Genomic DNA, 21,129 nt, shown 5'->3' on the forward strand with positions numbered 1-21,129 from the left:
AAATGAAACTTAACTGAAGTATGAAAAAGGTGGGAGTGGATTTGGAAGTGTTGTAGTTTTGTAAAAGAACTTCCCTTTAATGGCAGTGGTGCCAATGTGCTCACCGACTGACTTGAACACTGGCAGAGTATCCAACATGGCTGTCTCTTGAAAGAAGAGAAGGGGAATGAGAGAAAGGCCTTCCAAAACTGTTCTATCAGATTTCTCATTAATGAAATGGTATGTATATCTCTGAATGAGTATGCTATATTTATAAATGTAATAAAGGTTCTTTCAGTTTTGTAAAAAAGAAGAAAAAATGTTCTTTAAGTTAGGGCTTTTTCCAGTGATGCAGGAGATCTCTGTTCTGTTTTCAGCAGTGACACATACTTCAAGGGTGCGCTAGCAAACCAGCAAATTATTTATCTCTTGTGTCAATGTCACAGCTATAAAATGTTTAGTAATGCAGGCAAAGCAGAAAAATGCCACCTTATCAGCATCTATTTGATGATGATGATGGAAAGAAACAGGAACAGAAACGCATTGTGATATGCAAGTAAAAACTGAAAGTAGTAAGTAGCTGGAGACAGTAAAGTGGAAAAGGACAAGGAACTGGGGAAAAGGGTATGAAGGAAGAGAAATATGAAGCAAAAAGGAACAAGAAGCAGATGAGAAACAAGCTGGTAGAGAAAGTAATTTGATACAGATACTAATTTACAGTAAAAGTATGAAATGTCATTAAATACACAACTATAAGGCAAAGGAATATTCTCACAAAACTTGTTTTGGCCAGGTGCATATGTTACTGCGTCCCATAAAACTCAGTTATGTCTCCATTTTAAGGTCAGAAGGGCTCACCTAGTCTGACTTCTATTCTGTATGCAGTGCATTTTACCCAACTTCTACTGTATTGAGCACAGTGTACAGAAGGAAATATCTGGCATTTAAAAAAAATCTATTTTAAAAATCTACGTTTTTCCCATATTCTCTGCACCCTCTTGGAATATCCAAACCTTCAATTCATTGAAGGCACTAAGTATAGACTCTTCTTTTATGTGGGCAGAGATCAGTCAATGTGTTCTTAGAAGAGTTGCCAAGAACTAAACTGTCTTTGAGAATGACTTGCTACAGTTTTCATTTTAAGCTCAAAACCTTTGTAGATGTTATTTTCCTCATTTAACACAAGTGTTCAGTGATAACCCATGAATCCAATTCCAATGTATTACTCAGAGGTTTTCAGTTTTCTTATTTTCTTTATGACCAACAAAAATGTTCTCTTAAGAATGTGAAATACCTTTTAATTTATGAATTCATTTGAAGAGATGCCATCATTCCACTACTACCCATGTGTTAAATTAGTACTTTTCAATTCATAGACTTCACCAATGAGCCTCAAGGACTTTTTTTTTTTCCCTTCCCTGTACATAATAGGACTTCCTACCTTCCTTTCTGTCCTAAATAGAAAAGTGAAGTCATTGTCAGTGTTTAGGCTCTAGGCAGTTTTTGGCCTCGAAGTTTTTTTCTCACAGTTCTTTCCTCCCCCTGCTGAAGACGCAGTGATTATACCTGTGATCTGCTGACATGTTGGTGCCTGTGCATGCAGGAACCTCTCCTCATCAGTGAGGCTTTGCCTGGGCACTAAGTACAGGAGCGTTGATTACAGCATGAGTTGAGATTGAACTCAGTACCGGGGGCTGTGCTGCTTGTCCTGAATAACCATCTGAAACAAAGGCTGTCCCATCATCCATGGATTTTTATCATTAATCCCCAGATTCTTAAAGCCCAAAGAGGAGAACTCGCCGGTGGCTAACAGTATTGCGTCCTCACTTTACTTTGATACATACAGCCAAGTTTCAATGTTTGAAAATAAGCCTTCTTCCCTGGAGTTTGCTTCCTGTTTGGTAAACGTTGATTTTACTCCTTTTGCTACTTCAGCAGTGGAAGCCAGGGTAGTTTTTTTCTTACAGTTTGCTTGAAAAAATCTTATGAAATTGCTCCCACAAAATTATTTTATTTTGGTTAAAATAATACAAGCCAGTGAAATACTTGTCACCAGACATTCAAGTTTTGACATGTTTTAATTTACACCAGTGGCTCTGATATTCTGACTTACCATATTATAGGCCAGTTGAAGTTAAGAGTATGCTTTATTAATTGAATCCTACTCCAGTTTGGTGGATCATAATAAAAGGGAAAAATCCTCAAAGGCATCTAGAAGTACAAATATATAGCTCTTCTGCTTATCTTCCACTGAGGATGCTGAGGAACATTTTGAACTAGAAAGATCTAATAGGAAGCTATAAATCATGCAAACTAACCAGATTTTTATCAATAAAATCTTACAAGGTAAGAGGGGATCCTAGTGCTCCACTGATTTCCAAGGGGCATGCATTAAATGTTTAACAGATATTCCATTCAGAGCATTTTCCAGTGTAAAAATGACCCTTGTTTGTGAAATTTTTTAACTATTAGGTGAATCTTTATAATCTGCACTCTCTAGTGCCTGAAACTTGTGTTGGGACTTGCATTCATTCTCATATCCAAAATGATGTAATGAAAAACCAGCTAATATGCTTAGTCCATTAATGAACTAGCATGGAAAGTCTTGGAACATATTTTTGTAATTAGCATGTTTGCTGACAAAAGCTATTTGTGTGTTGATGGCAAGCTGCATCCTTATTATGTTTTACACGCAGATGAGACTGCATGTAAGTACCTTTAGAGCTGAAACATGTCTGATACCGAGCAACTTTCCTACCTTTTGGAAAATGCCTAAAGGGTGTGATTGAAGAGACACTGCCTGGGTACACATACCAGCCTTCAAGGTTAAACCTCAACTACAAGGATAAGTTATACCGTCTTTCACAAGACTGTGTTGTGTGCCATTGCTTCTATGTCAGGGTAATGTGTTGCAGCACAATGCTGCTGCTGAAGTTGAGATATCCCTTAAGTGTCTACTGTATCCATTAGGCTCTGAAAATTGCAAATTGCTGACTACATGAATTACTCTGGAACAGTTTAGCATGTGTGTGGGGTTTTCACTACCAAAAAGCCCTGGCAATTCCACATTAGAAAGTAATTTTCCATATGGATTACTGGGAATTTAGGCACATAAACAGATACTCAGCAGTATATTTAATGCAGTTTATTGAACAGGTTTACAGATTAGGGACATAATTTTCAGAGTTTTGGCGGTTTCTGTCTGAACACACTGATTACGCGCCTGGGAATTTGACTTTTCCCCTTTTATTTTATTTTCCTTTGTTTTCCATTTTGATGATAAAAGGTAATGCAAAGGTAGGATTGTGCTGATGCAGTGGAAGCATACCTCAGGGTAATTTATAGACAGAACCTCTGCAAGAAATAATGTTTATGTGATCATCTTGTCATGCTGCAGATGTTTTAGATTAAGCTTCTTGCCACACAGTCTACACAAAATACATGAGCAGATACTATAATATGTTGCATAGAAAATTGATATCAAATAGAAGCTGATGTGAAGTTACAATGAGCAATTTAAGTGCTGGCAAGGGAAGATCTAGTTGTTTGCACTTAAGTGTTTATGAGCAGAACAGTAGCTGAACACAAGGATCTCCTCCATAACCAGGTCTGCTGGGCGTCCTAAGAGTATATATATATATAAATAGCAACATATGGGGTATAGACTCATTTGTACTCTACTCTCAACAGTTTTGAAATGTCTTTCTTTTGATAGAAGAAAAACAACCAAACACAGCAAATATGATAGTGTGTAAATCTGTCACAGCCAAGGAATAAACAGCCATAGTCTCATCTGTTCTGTGCCTCCTCCAAAAGGAGAGGAGGGGGGTCTGCTTTGGATTTGCAGCCATGTGCATACCTCCTGTTTAAAGTCCTCAAGGAAGCATGGGCTGTCAGCACAGAGCATGGTAAGGACTGTTTTTGTCCTAAACGAGAGGGAGATCTTACAACTCCTATAACCTGTGTTCTCACTACACTTACTGTCCAAGTAGTACTTTTCTTCATGAAGAGGAATGTCCTTCTTTACTGTAAAGACTTTGTGGACCACAGCTGTGCTTAATGTTGTATTGTATCAATATACCTATCCACCATATAAAAGAACAGTTCTAGCTGTCCACAGCTTCTCCAGTTTATTGATGTGCCTCTCAAAAAGGTTCCTGCATAGGTGCTATCTCAACCCCTCTTCTTACACAGCCCTGGTAGAAAGAATAGGACTATACTATCTGTGAGATCTGGGCCTGTGCTCTGCAGGGCACCAGAGCCACCCGGCAGGACAGAACGCTTCTGAGCCACTTGATGCCTCCTGACTTTAGTGCTCAGTGAGGAAGGCTATCCAACAGACAAGACACAGTGGCACTGTTGGTGACATGACCTCTGGGGAACTGCCTGTCATGTCACATCTGGGGTTTTTGTCTTGTTTTTGGCATCCAGAATTTGGCCTTCAATAATTATTCAACTCTGGTTTGGAAATCTGTTGTGTTGGTTTTTTTTTTTTTTTTTTTTTTGTTTGTTTGTTTGTTTGTTTTGTTTGTTTTTTGTTTGTTTGTTTGTTTGTTTTCTTCTCCCCCAGAAGCAGATTTCCCATTTCTTTTTTTTTTTTTTTTTTTCAAACTTGTTTTTCTTTGGCTAGGGTTCCAGAATTTGGTATTGTTAAAAGCTGCTGTACCAAGTTCCTCATAAATCATTCCCATACATCACCCAGCAGATTTCTCTTCTAGCATTCATCATGCTAACATGATCTCAACTCAGAAAGACAGACTAATGTTATTAGGGCTCAATGAAGAAAATGCAGGAAAGGATCATTTAACATAACTCTGATAAAACTGGCAAGTAGGTTACATGAAATTTCTTGTCTGAGTTAAGCAAATGTCTCAGGTTTCTGTATTTATGACATTTTCTTTTGAATCCTAAAGTTTGATGTGTTAATTTTATGGTTAAACAGATTTTTGTTGTTTTTTTCCAACTTACTGTAAGATTCCTCAAAAAAGAAATACTTTTTTTGTGTATAAATTTTGCAGAATGATTATGAACTAACAATATTTTTACATATAGCTAAATAACAAAGAGAATTTTGAAGAGATACAAACATTAAAGACAAAATATACCACAGTAACTGAATAATATTGTGGTAATTTATAAAGCCTGATGTAAGCACAAACTAATAATGGGGTCTTCACCTAAGATTCATAATATAGGCAGAGAGTGTGGTAACATATCATCTTAATTTCAGTGACTAATATCATCCAATCTCATCAGTGACTAGTCTCATCCCAAAGAGGTCTATTCTTTGATGTCAGTGGATACTGGATCAGACTTTAAAGGGAATGCCTACATAATTATATTATAGAAGCCTGAGGTTCCTTTTTAATTTTTATATGAATACCTCAATGACCAACATTATTAATTCCTTTTGTTGTTTTTTTTTTTTTTTTTTTTTTTTGAGGGGGGTGGGGGGAAGGGGGAGGAGTAACAGATTAAAGTGTAACTACGGAGGGGAAAAAGATTTCCATCACACAAAACATTTCAAGGTTTCTACACCCCTTTTGGATATGAACTATTGTGAAAAGTTAAGATTTGGATTTTCTGTGTTTGAAATGCAATTCTGAAAATGCTCTCAAGGTTGAAATAGCTTATTTTAGAAGCTGTAATGCCTTTTTTTTTAACTTTGACTCTATTTTAATATAAAGTACATTTCAACTTTTTATTTTACTCTACTAAATACTAGGAATTGTTCTGTATTAAAGGAGATGTAAGTATACACTTGGAGTAGTACTTTATAGATTTTCATATGATAGATCTGGCTTTATCAGTAGCAACTGCTATTGCATTCTAGTTAAGCTGACACAGAGAAACATAAAGACACTCTTCACAACAGCAAGAAGTTATTTCGGTGTTTGTGAAACTGTTCATCCTGGATGCCATTTTTTAGAGGAGCCATACAGCAGGCAATTGACACTGTTCCTTCCCCTCATCAGACATGACACCTAATCTCCCATGAAACAACCTGAAAAAGGGTGTGCGTATTATGGGGCAGGATGCAGGTGCTGCTCTTTCATGGACAGATTTATGCTGACAGAGCTCACTTAGATAGATTTGAAGAAAAGCAGCTGGAAAAACAAGGCCTATGGATGAATTCTTGAATTTCTTCCAGAGACAAAGTGACCCAGACTGATAATCTGTACATTCCTACAGTGGCAAGAAAATGCATACATATGTCCCAGCAGTAATTCCCTCTCCCAGCTTTACATATTTTTTCCTTATGTTCAGACTCATAGGTGATACTGTGAAACAGGTACAAACCTCTGATCTTTCCTAAAGATTTCAAACTGCAAATCCTAAGAATGCTGCAAAAGTTATTAAATACTATACTGAAGGGATTCTGCAAATCAACAGATTTTGAGGGTCTATTTTAATGAATTTTCAAGCTGTTATCTTCCCTCCTTATTTGCATATTATCATTTTTAATTGTCCTGATTGCCTGAAAAAACAAGTATTTTGAGTCTCATCCAGCCTTAGTTGTTCCCCTATTGATATCTATGCAAAGTATTAGTTACTAAATTGAACTTGCAAACATTTAGAAAATGGTTTCCTTCTCTCTGAAAACATTTCATCCACATTACAATTTCATTAATTAAAAGCATCAAAGCATCTCAGGATATCTGCATTTTTTTTTTTTCCTCAGCCCTTAATTGACACAATAAATCTTATGCTCTCCTCTCACTTTTTCTTACTCTGTGGAGCAGTTGGGCTGAGGATCCTCTGCAGCCCTCTGGGCCTAAGGAAGGTAGGATGAGGAAGAAGCTGCAGAAGGAACACATGTGCAACTAGCAGGAGGGAAAATTGTTTTGGGAACTGAAGAATTAATTGCTAGATGTTGTGGGTGTGTGGAAAATTAGGTCACCCTAATTTTTCAGACTATTTTAAGACAAGAAAGCTACTTATAAACCGGTACTGCAATAAGGCCAGAGAGTTTTGATGGGGCTTTTAGAAAAGTCATAGACATCTGGACAAGTGGGAGAGCTCACAGGATGAGTGAGCTCAAGGAGGAGCTCATCACAGGAGATCAGCAAGGCTTTCTGCTGGATACCTATCATATAAACGCTCCACTTTGAGCATTTTTTGATTAATTATAAAATCTCATTCAGCTGACTTTCAAAGGAACCAAGTCATGCAGTATCCTTTGCTCCTTAAACCACAAGCAGAGCCTCTCCCTGTCCATCTCCAGTGGAAATTGTTCTCCAGGAAATGTCTGATGTAAATCATGCCAAGGTGACACAAGACTGACTTGCTTGCTAGACTTTTAGTATTTCTCTGGATTTGACTTCTTCCTTATAATGGCAATTATTCTGGTTATGCAAAACTTCTGTCCTGCTTTTTCCCATTGAAAAGTAGAAACATAACCACAACTCCACTGCTGTATCTTACTGGATTATTTTATCCTCTTTCTTTCTATTTTTTTTCTTTTTTTTTGTTTTGTCGTCTTTCAAAATGCTGTCTCGACAGCCAGTCAACTTGCTTTACCTCCCTCCAAAGACACCACTCAAAATGGCAGGATCATATGAGATAACTCCAGGGATGGTAAAGGAGAGTTATATTTACTGTAAGGTAGACACAAAAAAGAATTAGCTTATTCTATTTGAGATCCATGAATGTCCTTAGCTTTGAGGCAGGCTGATGGCGTGTATGCTACATTCAGGACAGACACTTGAAAGTGTAGAGACATTCTACAGCACTTCAGGGAAGAAACACTCAAACACAAGCAGCACAGCATTGCAGAAAATCCAGGTGGGATGTTAAACAAACCTCCCAGATTTATGAAGTAGGGGAATTAAGAGTGTGGACTATTTGCTTTAACGCAATCGTTCACCAGGATAAGAGAAGCAGAACTTGCTCTATAAATTTGTAATTGTTGAAATTAATAACTGTGGCTCATCACTCTCTGCAGTACTATACCAATTTATTGTGCTCTTTTATCTCAATTACTTTCTGTGTGTGTCTTATATTTCTCTATTAAACTTCAGTAATTGTAACACTATGGTAATAACATTGACATACTGAGTACTATATGATGGACTATTTTACATTATTCTGACTGTCTTATTTATATTATAATTATTAGTGTCTATATAAATGTGATTCATTGAACTAATAGGGTTTTCAGACAACTGCCACAGCTCACTGATTTTCTTCTCTTATGGAGGAATCTACCTTGCACTGGTAGTTGGATTTCTTTTCACTTTTAATGCTGGCATTTGTAGAATAGAGACCTTCTGCTACAGCCCCATAGTAATGATGCTTAATACCTCATTCTATCTTGATTTCATTAAGCTGACAAAACACATGGGAAGTACCAAAGTTACATTTTCTCAACCGATCTGTTCTTTTGTTAAAAAGTACTTCCAAAACCACCCATCTCACTCATCCCTGAAGAATTGATGACCAAAATGTGATTTTTTGGGGTTAAGCAGTGAGCACTATGAAATCTCATGTAGATTTTGTGTGGTTCATTAGCCATGCAGTTATCCTCTGAGAGGAATTTAGGTAATGCTTTCTGAACAGCACAGTTTCTTAAGCCTTTATAAATCTGCAGAGTTGAATGAGTTCATGCCTCATGCACTGTTTAGCCTATCTGTCTTGTGGGGACCCTAGCCTGCAATCAGTTCTACCACGGTTTGAAAGTCAGTTAAGAATGTGGTGAATGAAGATGAGATGTAATCCAGAAAAAGGCACTACTGATTATAACCTCATCTTGTTTAAGTCTTCTGCAGGTAGTGGCATTTTAACAGATCCTTCAAACTACATCTACAATACCATGAGATTATAACATACACAATATACACATAGTAGATCTCAGGGTAATAAGAAGATTAAGATAAATAATGCAGAACATTTATTTCAAAGAAATAAGTAACTACAGAATGTAAAAACCAGCTTACTCTATTTATGGTTCCCCTCCTCTGCCCTGGTCTAAGACAACTCAGTTGCGAGCCATCTCATAGGAGGAGATCAAGATTTCTCCCTGGTGGAATGAGTTTGTTTCCAGTTTCTTTGCTTTCCAAACATCTATGGTAAGAGGGATTTTGCTCCATCTCTCTTGCTATTTCTGAGCACTTGTTGACAGTAAGCTGTGTACAGCCTGTGCGTTGGGATAATAGTAGGTTATATTTTGTTGGCCCTTTGTTCTTGGCATATATTGATTTCCTTTTTCCTAAGGTGACCTTCATACTCCGGCTGTATTGAACATGAAGGGTATTTATTTCAATCTCCTTCCTTGCATGCTTAGCTAAGTCCTGCTGATACTACAAGAAATTACAGAACCACCACGATGTCAGGAGACTCCAAACTGCAAGTGTCCATGGGTCAGAGCTTCCAGTGCTGTGATAAAACACACTTTCAAAGTTTTTCCTTTCTAATGTCTGACTTACATTTCAGAAATTGATTCCAGCTGCTGGAAACAATCATAAGCTGTGACACCACCACCTGGTTGGCAACACCTCTGTAAAATGTTTATCTTCCTGTAGTCACAAGTATTTTTATGGGACAGAGGACTATGTAACATGAGCAAGGAATAGAATCTAGAATCAACAAAAGTCTGTGTTACATTTTTGCCCTTTTGTGCGTGTGTTATTTTGTCATTAGTGGTACAAATTCCCCACTGTTTGTTGGTGTAATACATATGCAAGTACAATCCTTATTGCTTCTTCTAACTAACATGCCGGTAGAACTCATAGAGAAGATGGTCTTTGCACAGACAGTAACTGTTAAACTTTACTTTAGCAGAGCTCATTTCCTGCTATAGTAATATCTAGATACGTAGCCTAATTATTAATGCAGACAGTTCCAAAAGTAGGAGCAAACAGTAAGAAAAAAGGTGGTTATTTTGTTGATCAGGGAATAATTGTGGTATACCTAGCTGACTTACCTCTGTTTCTTGTCTGTCTACAGAACATTAATGCAGTGCTTTGAGTATCTTCTCAGTGTAAAGAAAATGGACAAAATAAGAACTCAGTCAAAAAGCAACCATGTGGAACTGGGATCTAGGTCTGGAAGACTAATTGTACACTAGGCTTAAATAATTTGCCATTTCACTGCAAAGTAGATGAGGTAGATGATGAATAAAAGGTTAAAGTCTAGAATAAATTCAAAGTAATACAGACCCTCTTTTTCAGGCTTTGATTAAACAATTTGTGTTGGTGGCTGTGCAAGGATTGTAGAGCCACTCCCAGACTACATTCAAAAAGAATGGGAAACAGTATAGCTGCTCAAATATTAGTTTCTAGGTGGGAGACTGTCACAGAACTTTGGTTAAATCAAAGAGGAGAACCGAGATTTGACTCCTTTTTGTAGTGGTTCAAAGGGATATTAGGTTCACCTATCCCCTGTATTAATATTACTAGCAGAAGAATCTCAAAAGGTTTGGAGAAGTATTTGAAAGGTCAGTAACCATGGAGCTGGTAAGAAACACCATGGGATATTAATCAGATTTCCAATGCTTCTTACCATCTGGACAGGAAACAGGAAGGATTCTGATAGAAATGTTGTCTATTCCTGGGTCTGCTGGTCCTTGAAAAAGTAGCTGTAAATTACTCAGTAGTTTAACTCAAAGTTTCTTCTAATTTTCCCAGCTGATTCAAACACAGTGGAATAAATTTACCCCTCTTGCAACTGCAGAGATTTGTTGTACTGTATAAGCTGTAGTGAAGCTCTCCAGCAGAGGATAAGCAAGCCAAACCTGTAAAAAAGCTAATGCTCCCCAAAGAACTAATCTTCCCAAATTTAAATATCCATTTATGCATGAAGACACTTTCTGTCACCACACAAGAAAACTACTCTCCTATTTTCAAAGTGCTATCTAGTTGCCGTGCAATATGCAATCCACCCATGAGTAAATACCAGACTTCTGCACCTAAAACTGATGTTTCTGATGTCCTAAAAGCTGCTGCTTTCATAGCTTCTCCATTCTCCATTACTGCCTATCCTGAGCTATGAATCAAGAAAGGTCCACATTACAGTTCTTCAGAAGCACAGATAAGGAAATCAATTTTACTTCATGAAAGACAAAACTACTGGACTGGAAGATTAATGAACAATTCTAGTTGCTTTATAGCAGCAGACTCTCACTGATTGTTCCCAAACAAGACAAAAGTCTTGTACTGCATTACAATGCTGGGATTCTGTACAAGGAGAAAGGGAGACTGATATGTAATTTGTGCATGTCACAAAATTGCTACACAGTTCCATAGAACTTTCTGGGAAAGACCCAGAAATAGAAACAACCAGTCTCTAGTGAACTCGAAGATAAAAGCAGGAATGCTTGTTCAATGCAAGGATATAACCTGCTTCTCTTCCTTAGTCTTCCACAAACGCTAAACCAAGCCCTAAAACATTTGCCACATTTGAGCAAGAGAATTAAGTAGATTCTGTGATTACATCTGACAATTATTTTTGTCTAGAGTATTTTTCTGTGAAGTTAAACTGTAATTATCTGCATAATATAAAATACATTGACAGTGTAATTATATTGCAGACATTTTTGCAGTGTTGATATTGTCCTGATCAAAGTGATCTTTCAGGACTGTTCATTTGAATGATTATTTTAAATAAAAAAAAAGTAAAGAAATGGATGCAAACCAATAATTTAAATAAACATTTTAAATTAATGCAATTGGGTTGTCAGCTTAATGTTTAAAAATGTAAAGCCAGACCATCAGAGCAATGTAATTAAGATATGGCTTGCAGATATAGCATCTGTAAATCATATTTCAGAAAAAACCCCCTAAAGAATAGCCTTTAATTTGCACTAGAAGCAAGCCATATCTGCTGTTTCCCAGTACTAATTTGCTTTGTTAGCGTTTACTCAAGTCTGAAGTGTTCAAATCCAAATCCTAAATTCCTTGCAATTGAGAGTACTGTTTTGTTTGTAGGCTTTTTGTGAATTTGGTACATCAGTCAGTTTTTCTTTGAAGGTTCCTCCTGCTGGACTCCTATTATGAAGACAGTTTTGCCCTCTTTCTCCTACTTGTGAATCTCACTGGCAAAAATTGTGGCACTGTCTTGAGATACCAGCAAACATTTAGTACATTTAGTACATCAGAGTGCACTGAAAACCTCTAATTTGTGTACAAGAATATGTTTGAGAACTCCATTCTCATGTAAAAAAGATGCTATAGTTTATTATGGGAATATCATACCTTTAAGTCCTAACTGGGAATGAGCTTTCATTTGTATTCCTACGAAAAATAGGTTGATTCTGTTATTTCTGTGTATTAGTGTATCATGGGTCAGTTTTTCTTTTTAGTGCTAAAAAGGCTGCATGGATTATTGCTAATATTTCCTGCTACCATATTGGTGCTATGATATTTCCTCACTTTCCATGTTTTTTCTTTTACAGGGGAAGAGCACACTGTGAATTCTGGGACAGGTGCAAGAGAGCATATGTCAAAATCCTTTTGCTTAGAACATGAGTGACCATATAGATCAGATCAGAGACTTAAGTGGTTTAAAGACCATTCATCACATAGAGCCATTGTTCTAATGCTGCTGTAGCTTGAGTAAGTGTGATGATGGCCAGGGAAGAGAGAAAGAGAAAGGCAGTGTTGTTGGTCTGACTCAAGTACACCTAAGACTAAACCAGAACAGGTCTGGTACTTGTAAGGACACCTTAAGCCACATTTTGCCTGGAGCATGTATATTATACGCCTGACAGTTGAGGAATCAGACACAATCTAGAAAGCCACACCTGACTTCCTACAGGCGCCCAGTATGCTTGAGGTTCAATTTACCACAAACCATTTATTAGCTTTAATGGCCTTAAGTAGCAATGTGTTTGAAATCTCAGTGGGCTATAATGGCTTCAAAACCAAAATGCTAGAGGAAAAAGAGAACTTGGGAGGGTTCTCATTCTACTTCTGTGTTTGTTGCTGGGTCCCAGCAATTTTAGGGCACAGCTCTATAACCTCACCGATGCTTTGCTGAAGTTAAAAGGGTTACTATTTTAAGGATTGCTTACTTGTTGAAGGATTGTTTGTTAAACATAATCACTGATACATATCAAGAAAAGATGTCATTAATTACATTAGAAAGCACCGTTACCCATTTAAAGTTAATTATTATAGAAACTAGACTTTCTATATAGAATGTCTGGCTATGTATGAAAAATTACAAAGAATAAGAACTATTTTTAGAGTAGAATTGATATGTGTGAGCAGTGAATTGATAATGGGCATTTAGTCTGTTGTCTCACATGAAATGTCTGAGGCTAGCTTTATTGCTGTTGGCACATAGTTACTATGCCTAGCAACTATTTCTGTCAGGACATCATATGGTAATGAATGCCATGAAAGTTGACTTACCAGTTATATTATATATACTATATATAGCAGTTGTATATAATAGTGACAGAGACTCTATAATAGAGAAGTTAAAAACAATAGAAACCAGAAAAGAGTATTTTAAAATAGCTCACAGGGATCAATTTAATACTCATTCAGATAACTTCTGTATTCACTGTGAAATTTGGATTTTACAAGAAGATTTGACCTCATTTTAGAACAAAGAGGAACATATTTTAGCAGATGTTGAGTTAACTTGATCTTCAGCTAATAACTGTATGGTGCTGAACAACAGGAGGTATATCCAGTGTCAGCAGAGCTCATTGAAGGTGTTGTAATCCTAGTTGTATACAGCACATTATGTAGAATGTAAAGTACTTTAGCATTTTTCAGTATTGATTTCAATACCATGGTAATTAAGAACAGGTGCATATAAATTAGAAGAGAGGCACTCTAATTGTTACTAATGAACTCCTTTACAATAAGAACTTTACATAATGAAATGCATAATTAAACATTAATGACCAAGATCATTACTGGCAATTTTATTCCACTTACACATGATTTTGGCCTTAGGTGAAGCCAAGTGTTTTAGTAAAGCTGTCATTCGTGCTGCTGCTCCTTTGTTTGCTTTAGCCTTGCTTCTAGCCTTGAAAAGTCTTCTGGCTATTGATTTCTAGAATGGATTTAAAGGAACGCTTCTTCTAGCACTAACTACCTAGGTGGCGACCTGATAAATTACACCAGGTATTATGATAAACAGGAAACCTTGTGGTCCAGTATGTCTACAGTGCATTCAACAAGAAATCCAGCCAACCATGTAAGTATGCATGTTTTAAAGTTTTAAAAATGCACTTTGATTTTCTCTAGCTACTTGACATTTTTCAGCTTTCCTTTTAAGTGACTATTGTTACTACAGTCAATATCCTGTACCCTTTTCCCTTCCATGTGAGCCACAGAAGAAGCCAGTGATGAAAACAGCTGCTTTTCCATGGCTGCAATCTTATCCTTCGAGCTCAAGCCTAGCCTAGCCTTTGGCTATTATAGCCTAGATATGGGATACTTTGGGAGTAACTGTGCAAGACTTTGACAGGAGGCGGCACTAGACCTGGACCATCAGGACAAACAGCAGAAGAGACCTTTAACCTGCTTTTGTACTATAATACCTGTCCAATCAAAGAAGAAAGATAACTCATGTTTCACTTGAGCATCTGTAGTTACATTTAGGTAGCTAAGGAGGTTGGTGTCACAGTAACATTTCTGCTTGGTCACTGATTCAAAATCCTTGCTCTGAGAAATGCCAGTTACACAGTGAAAAGCAAGCAATATTCCTAGAACTGTGTTTGTCCAAGCTTTATTACAGAGAGTTGCCTTTAATGGCTGCATTTCCAAGGAGTTCTTTACAGAGCACTACCTGCTAAAATTCAATAATACCTTTAAAAAAGATCCCATGTTTGTCCTTCACTTACTTTCTATAATTTTTTAGGATATTAAAAGGTTGGCTTTAAAATATTAAAGCTTATTTCCTCTGTAACCATATGAAAATTAGTAACAGAAGAATCTCCAAAGGTCTGGAGTTAAACCATCTAAAGCTCAATGGCTGTGGAGTGGGCAAAATGGGACAGGACATTCACCAGATTTCCAGCATTTCTTCCTATAATGTGATCAGAATGTGGTCTTTCTTACCAGATTCTTACTTAACTATTTGTTCTACTTCTTAAAAAGAAGTAGATCCAAACACAGGGGATCACATCCACTCCACTTGTAATGCTGCATAAACTGTCTTCTCTGTTTTAGCATAAATCAGTCAAAATCTGTTGATTTTTTTTTGTTTTGTTTTTTTACATGATCTCCATTTAATTCTCAAATTTCAAATACATTTTTCATATGATGGCATTTCTACTATGGATTTTTTTTTTTTCATTTTTAGTGTCCATACAATACTTCCTATCTGTTCTGAGATTCATAATTTGCAAAACCACAGACAGAATTGCAAAAGAACCTTACAAGATTAAGTGACTGGGCAAATAAAATGGCAGGTGAAATTGAATATACATAAATTAAATAAATGATGCACAGCAATCATGCATGAAATGTTTAGTTCCAAGCTGAACTTTATGACTCAGAAATCTTGATGTTACAACAGTTGTATGAAAACGTCAACTCAGTGCTCAGTAACAGTCAGAAAGGCAAACTGAATGAAGGTACTTTTCTAGTGCCTGCATCTCAAAAAGGAGAACTCCAGAAGTGGAAAATATTTGCCAAAACTACACTAATCTCAAAATGCCCCAGGACTGAAAATGACTGCAGGCTGGGAAATACTAGTTGTATGTATACATGCACTCTACCTATTCCTACATTCTTCCCTTGGCATCACAGATGGGAGAGAAATCACCCCTGGTGTGACCTAGTACAGCCATGCTACATTATTATTTTCAGCCATATATATAAAGAGAATATTTGTATATGGGGAATATAAAGTTTAGTGATAGAACTATGACTGAAATTCTTCTTTAATTACTAACAAAATGGGGTTTGCTGCGTCTGTAAGCAATGCTTACCTTGGTCTCGCTCTGGCTTCAGCATGACTGAACTGTGTGTAACCAGGATCAATATACTCACTGCAGTTTCTTCCTAGGAGAGAATTCAAAAATTGCCAGTGAGCTTCTGTTCCTTAAGATAGCTAACATATAAAAACTGCAGAATGAAGAAAACAAACTGAAGTTTTGATCTCTATTTAGCTTTCTGTGGACTAGATGACCCTTACAATTTTTGTTTTTACAGTACTAATGTAGTCTCATGCTTACAACTGTTCTTGTCACATCTTTGGCAAAGAAAAGGACTATTTGCTTCATAACCATTTTCTATGTGATATATATCATTTATATATAATATACCAAAAGCCTATTAAACACAAAAATGGGCAATCCTTTCAGGAAGTTCCAAAGGAAAAGAGTGTGGGAAATTGGGAAGGAATATAATGGAAATTATCCCTATATGCTTACCCAGTTTCAGTGTTCTTTATTTAGACATCTGCCACTAGCTTTTGTAAGGGACTTTTGGTCCATCCTGTGGGAGTTTGGTCTCATGAGTCTTTGATCACAGAATCTGTTTGTATAATAAATGGCAAGCAGCACTTGCACAGTCTTTTATGAACGCCAATAACATACTATTTTCAGATAAAAACATTGACATGTACTAATAATTTAGATAACAACTATAAATGCCTCAGTTCCATTTCAGCATTTTAATTAACTAAATATTACTCAGAAGAAGAAAGAGATTGGGATCCTGCTCATTTTGAGTACATGCAAAACATCCTCCTTACAGTGGGCGGTTTGAGTAGGCAAAGAATGCAGGAGCTGGCTTAGAAAATAGGTGGAGAGAGCCCATCTGTAGGGGAGCGGTCAGCTCAATCTCCAGGCGCATCCAATGCTCAGCAGCTGGTGCCAACACAGGCACCAGACAGTGCCAGCTTCAGTGATGGTTTCTGATTAGGCAGCCCATGCTCATCGGGAAAGATCAGACCCTGGAATTGGATTGTGTATTCTGCGGGGAGCCAGGGCAGAGAATAGGGCGGAAAGTTGATAGCAGGAAGCTGGCAGCTCTGGCTGCCAAACAAGTGGGTTGAAATAACTGGAGCTGTCTCAGGGCAAACGGCTTCATTCCTAGCTATAACGAATTGCAATAATCAAGCCTGGAAGTTGTGTGTGTGCATTGCTGTTGCCAAATTAGTGTCTGATAAGAAAGGACAATCTTCTGGTGATCTGCAAAAAGATGTCATTTTAGCAGACATTACAGTGGATATTTAGATGCAGCAAAAAAGATCTCCAGACAGCTCATTTCTTACATGAACAGGGGCCATGTGCCTCTGATATATCAACTGAACAGTGTTTATGTTAATTTTCTACCACCAGCTCTCTTTTTCTGTTCAAATTCAACCATATTAATCAGTGGGGTTCTAATAAATTTCAGTTTGCCAATGATATTTTAAGGTGATCCTCTTTCCTTGTGCTTTCCTGTTGTCCCTGCATTGCTGCTTTTTACAGAGCATAATTTCCAACAGTGGTTTCGTACGGGTGAATTAGAGAAAGGAAAAGAACTGAATCTCCCTGGGCTTCTTTTGTGAAGGGCTGAAGGGAACACCTGGCTTTCCCAGCATTTTCTGCTCAAAGAGGAAAGATGTGAGCTATCTGTATTTTTCTCTAACTGACAAAAGTCTGAGGTTCTCTGCTGGTGAATAGCATTAGATACTAGACTCATCAAGATAAGAATGATGCAGTACTTGTGATCACTGGAAAATTGAGTTTAAAAACAATGTTGACTTTTGGTGTGTCTTGAAAGTCTATATACACAGAAAACAAAGTTAAAGGAATATTACTTTGATATGCTTGTATAAAGCAACAAGAGAAAGATGTGCTGCAGTAAGGTGCATCTTCTCTTATATAAAATCCCCAAACTTTAATTTTATTCTGGAAAAAAAGTCATTCCAAAAGAATTTTCCACCAGTGATTCCACTTTAGAGTTTCTTGTGCCTCTAGCAGATGTAGATTAAGGTTTTATCCAAAAGGAAATTAAAATAAAAAGCAATTGCATAGCAATCTTGCCTCAGAGAAGAAAGGGAGCTACATGTTTTAAGCAAAAATGTAGATAGCACAGGGAATTTACTGGAGAAAAACACATTTTAATCTTGAGGAGGAAAAAGCACCTTTGACAGTGTCATATGTATCAGAGTGTATGTATATCTTCCAAGTCAAATCTGCCTAATCTCTTAATAAAAAAAGTTTTAGCATTATCAGCAAATGGAAAGATGACATTAATTCCAACAATAAAGACAGAGTATTCTGATCATGCCTTATCCACCTCAAAACTACTAGCTCTGATAATGGAATTTTTAATGTTGATCTTTACATAAAAAAGACATATCTAGATTTGCAGTTTGCTGGAGTTATGTAACACAAAAAAATAATGTACAAACTACTGGTTTATGCAAATTGTCTGTATATCTGAAGGTCATATTTCTCTCTGATTTTTACAAGTCACCGATATTCAATACTACTTATGTGCTTAATGATCACACTTGAGTAATCTTGGATGCCTGCATAGTTCAGTGCCATGAACTAAAAAAAAGTAATACACTAGGTAAAAAACTTATACTTTTTCATGGTTTTGTGTGTGACTAAACTCTGATTTTAGTTATATCGAGGTAATCGCATTTAGCTGTCTAAAAGATATGTATGTTAATTCTAAATTGAGGCATTGTTCAAATAAAATGAACTGCACTAGTTTGTTAGCTATTCTCTGACTCATTAGAAGCAGTACTTTCATGTACTGAATCTGAAGAATTATTTTAGATATACCGAGCTTTATTTAAGAAATAATGTACTTCAATGACAAGGGCACCATATCTATTACTATTACTATTAGTTATGGTCATAGGAATAAAGAGATTTGGAAAAGTTCAGTGTCTGGAACAATTAAGATTTGTAATTTCTGGGATTTTTATATTTCTAAATTTATCTTTCCCAGGAAAGACACAAGGAATTAAAAAAGGAAAGCAGGTGATATTACAATGAAAATATTGGTGTGATTAATTACTGCTCATGGTTAGTCAGATAAACTGCCATTGGCACTCAGAAAGACACACACACTACATAAAAATACCAGCCCTTTTAGCTGTGTTGTTTCTAAAAGTTTATAAGAAAAAAAAAATTGCTTCTAAATCTCTTCACAAGCTGAGATTTCTCATTTTAGACACTAAAAGTGTCTTGAGAAACAAAGGTCACTCCTATTCTGGCAAGTGTTAGTCATACTTGTAAATGATCTGGAGATTAGATGAACAGATTTTGTGTTATACCATAACCCTGTGGAAATGCTTTTTAACTCCATTATGAAATACTATGAAACTAATCTTGGAGAAGCTAAAGCACTTGTGAAAACATCTTTATTTCATGGTGTTATGGCACCATTCAGGAAAGCAATGAAGTAAATATTGAAACTCACATTGTTTTTATACTTCTGCAATACAAGCAAAAAAATATAAACACCTGCTGGAAGTAAATGCAGATGGAAACATGATTTTTGCTGAGCAGAGCAGAACTTGGGCCTGTACCACAATAAGCAAGCTTTCACCCAAAGTAAGACTTCTTTTGTGAGCATAAGGGTCAAACATTTTATTTAGTCTCAATGAATAAAATGCTCTATGTCAAATGAATTGGGATTAAAATCACAGCTTCTCCCCCATTCAGACACAATGTTATCATCTCAGCATCAGTGATATAACAGCGAGTTAGAGCACTTCTCACCCTCCCCTTCAGCTTTACTGGAATATGAGGTAGCAACAGCAAGCACTCGAGAATTTAAAAACTTCAGAGATTGGCTTGCTTTTTATTATACACAGATTTTCTAGGAAATGTATGCCTGCTCCTGCATTCACTGGGATTTATTTGTAAACTTTCCTCTGAAGCACATAAGTGACTTAACCCTGGCAGTACCAATCTAAAATGATAATACTGATAAATTAAAAGAACTTTCCACCCTGAAGAACATCAATGCCTTTCATAGTGACAGCAAAATATATCTGTAGGTGTGCAGCCTTGTTCAGAGAGATGGAAAGAGGATCACCTCTTCTTCCTCTCATTCTGTGTATCACATCATGTCCCACTCTGCCTGTCGCCTTCTGAATTATCACCTAAAACTTTACTCTGTGCTCTTCATCAGTTCTGGGCTCTGCCATTGATGATGCATTGGGGTATCTGGATCTGAAAGAAGACTTATGTCACATCTGACTTTCACCATATTTTTTTTTTTTTTTTTTAAATTACATCCCTCTCAACCCCCAACACCCCCTCCCCCCCCCTAATTTCTTTTAATGGCCACTTTTTGGACGCCCTCCCAGTGGGTTGAACCTCTCTGTCCATCCAGAGACAGATTAAACTTGGCAATCACTGCTAGCCTATGTTGGCATGTAGGTTGAGTTTCCTCAGTTCTTCTTTTTGCAAGTCAAGAAAAGGGCATGGCAAGACTCTCTACTTATCAACATTGCTGTGAACATATAATTTTATGAAACAACCACACAACCAAGCACTTCCATTGATTCAGAGCCATGTCTAAACCATGCGAGTTTGTTCTGTATTGTTCCTCCATTGTACCGATCTGCACACTCTTGCTATTTAATTTGAAAGCACCCTGAGACCAGGAACTGCCTTTTGGATCTGCATTACTTCAACCTGAGTCAATGACAAAAATTGTATTTTCTATCTGCATTTTCAGGTTCAACATTAGCTTCAAATAGAGCAGTAATTGCCTTCCTCTGATTTGCTTATACCATTTATCTGAATGGAACTGAGACACAATAGCAGCTCCAAGTCCTGTTAGATTCTGGCTAGACTGATTTAGGTAAATAAGGTTCCTTTTTTAAAAAAACTCTGCAGACTAATACAATAACTAGATCAGTTTGTGTTGTTGAACACCACATTGACAGCATATTTATGGACTCTCCTACCTTTCAGGAAGTCATAGAAACCTGTAAATTATTTGAGATAGAAGGTATTTTAGACAGACAAGAAAAAATGTTGAGCTGACAAATAGCAAGATTCTGCCAGATATTATGGCTGTTTGCATAGCTAGATGTTTGAGAAGTAGAAAAATGAGCCTGTCAGTTTTGTTACTGACAACTGCATAATTCATTTTCTAAGTGAACCCAATTAGAGGCATAACTATGGATGGGGATGGCCTAAAGCTAGATTACAGTCTATAAAAGGATGAGAACCTGATAATTGTATAATGGAGAGTAATCAGCTACTTCTGTTATTTTAGG

Source organism: Tyto alba, unplaced genomic scaffold (genome assembly GCF_018691265.1).
Source record: "Tyto alba isolate M040663 unplaced genomic scaffold, T.alba_DEE_v4.0 Super-Scaffold_7, whole genome shotgun sequence".
Classification (NCBI taxonomy): Eukaryota; Metazoa; Chordata; class Aves; order Strigiformes; family Tytonidae; genus Tyto; species Tyto alba.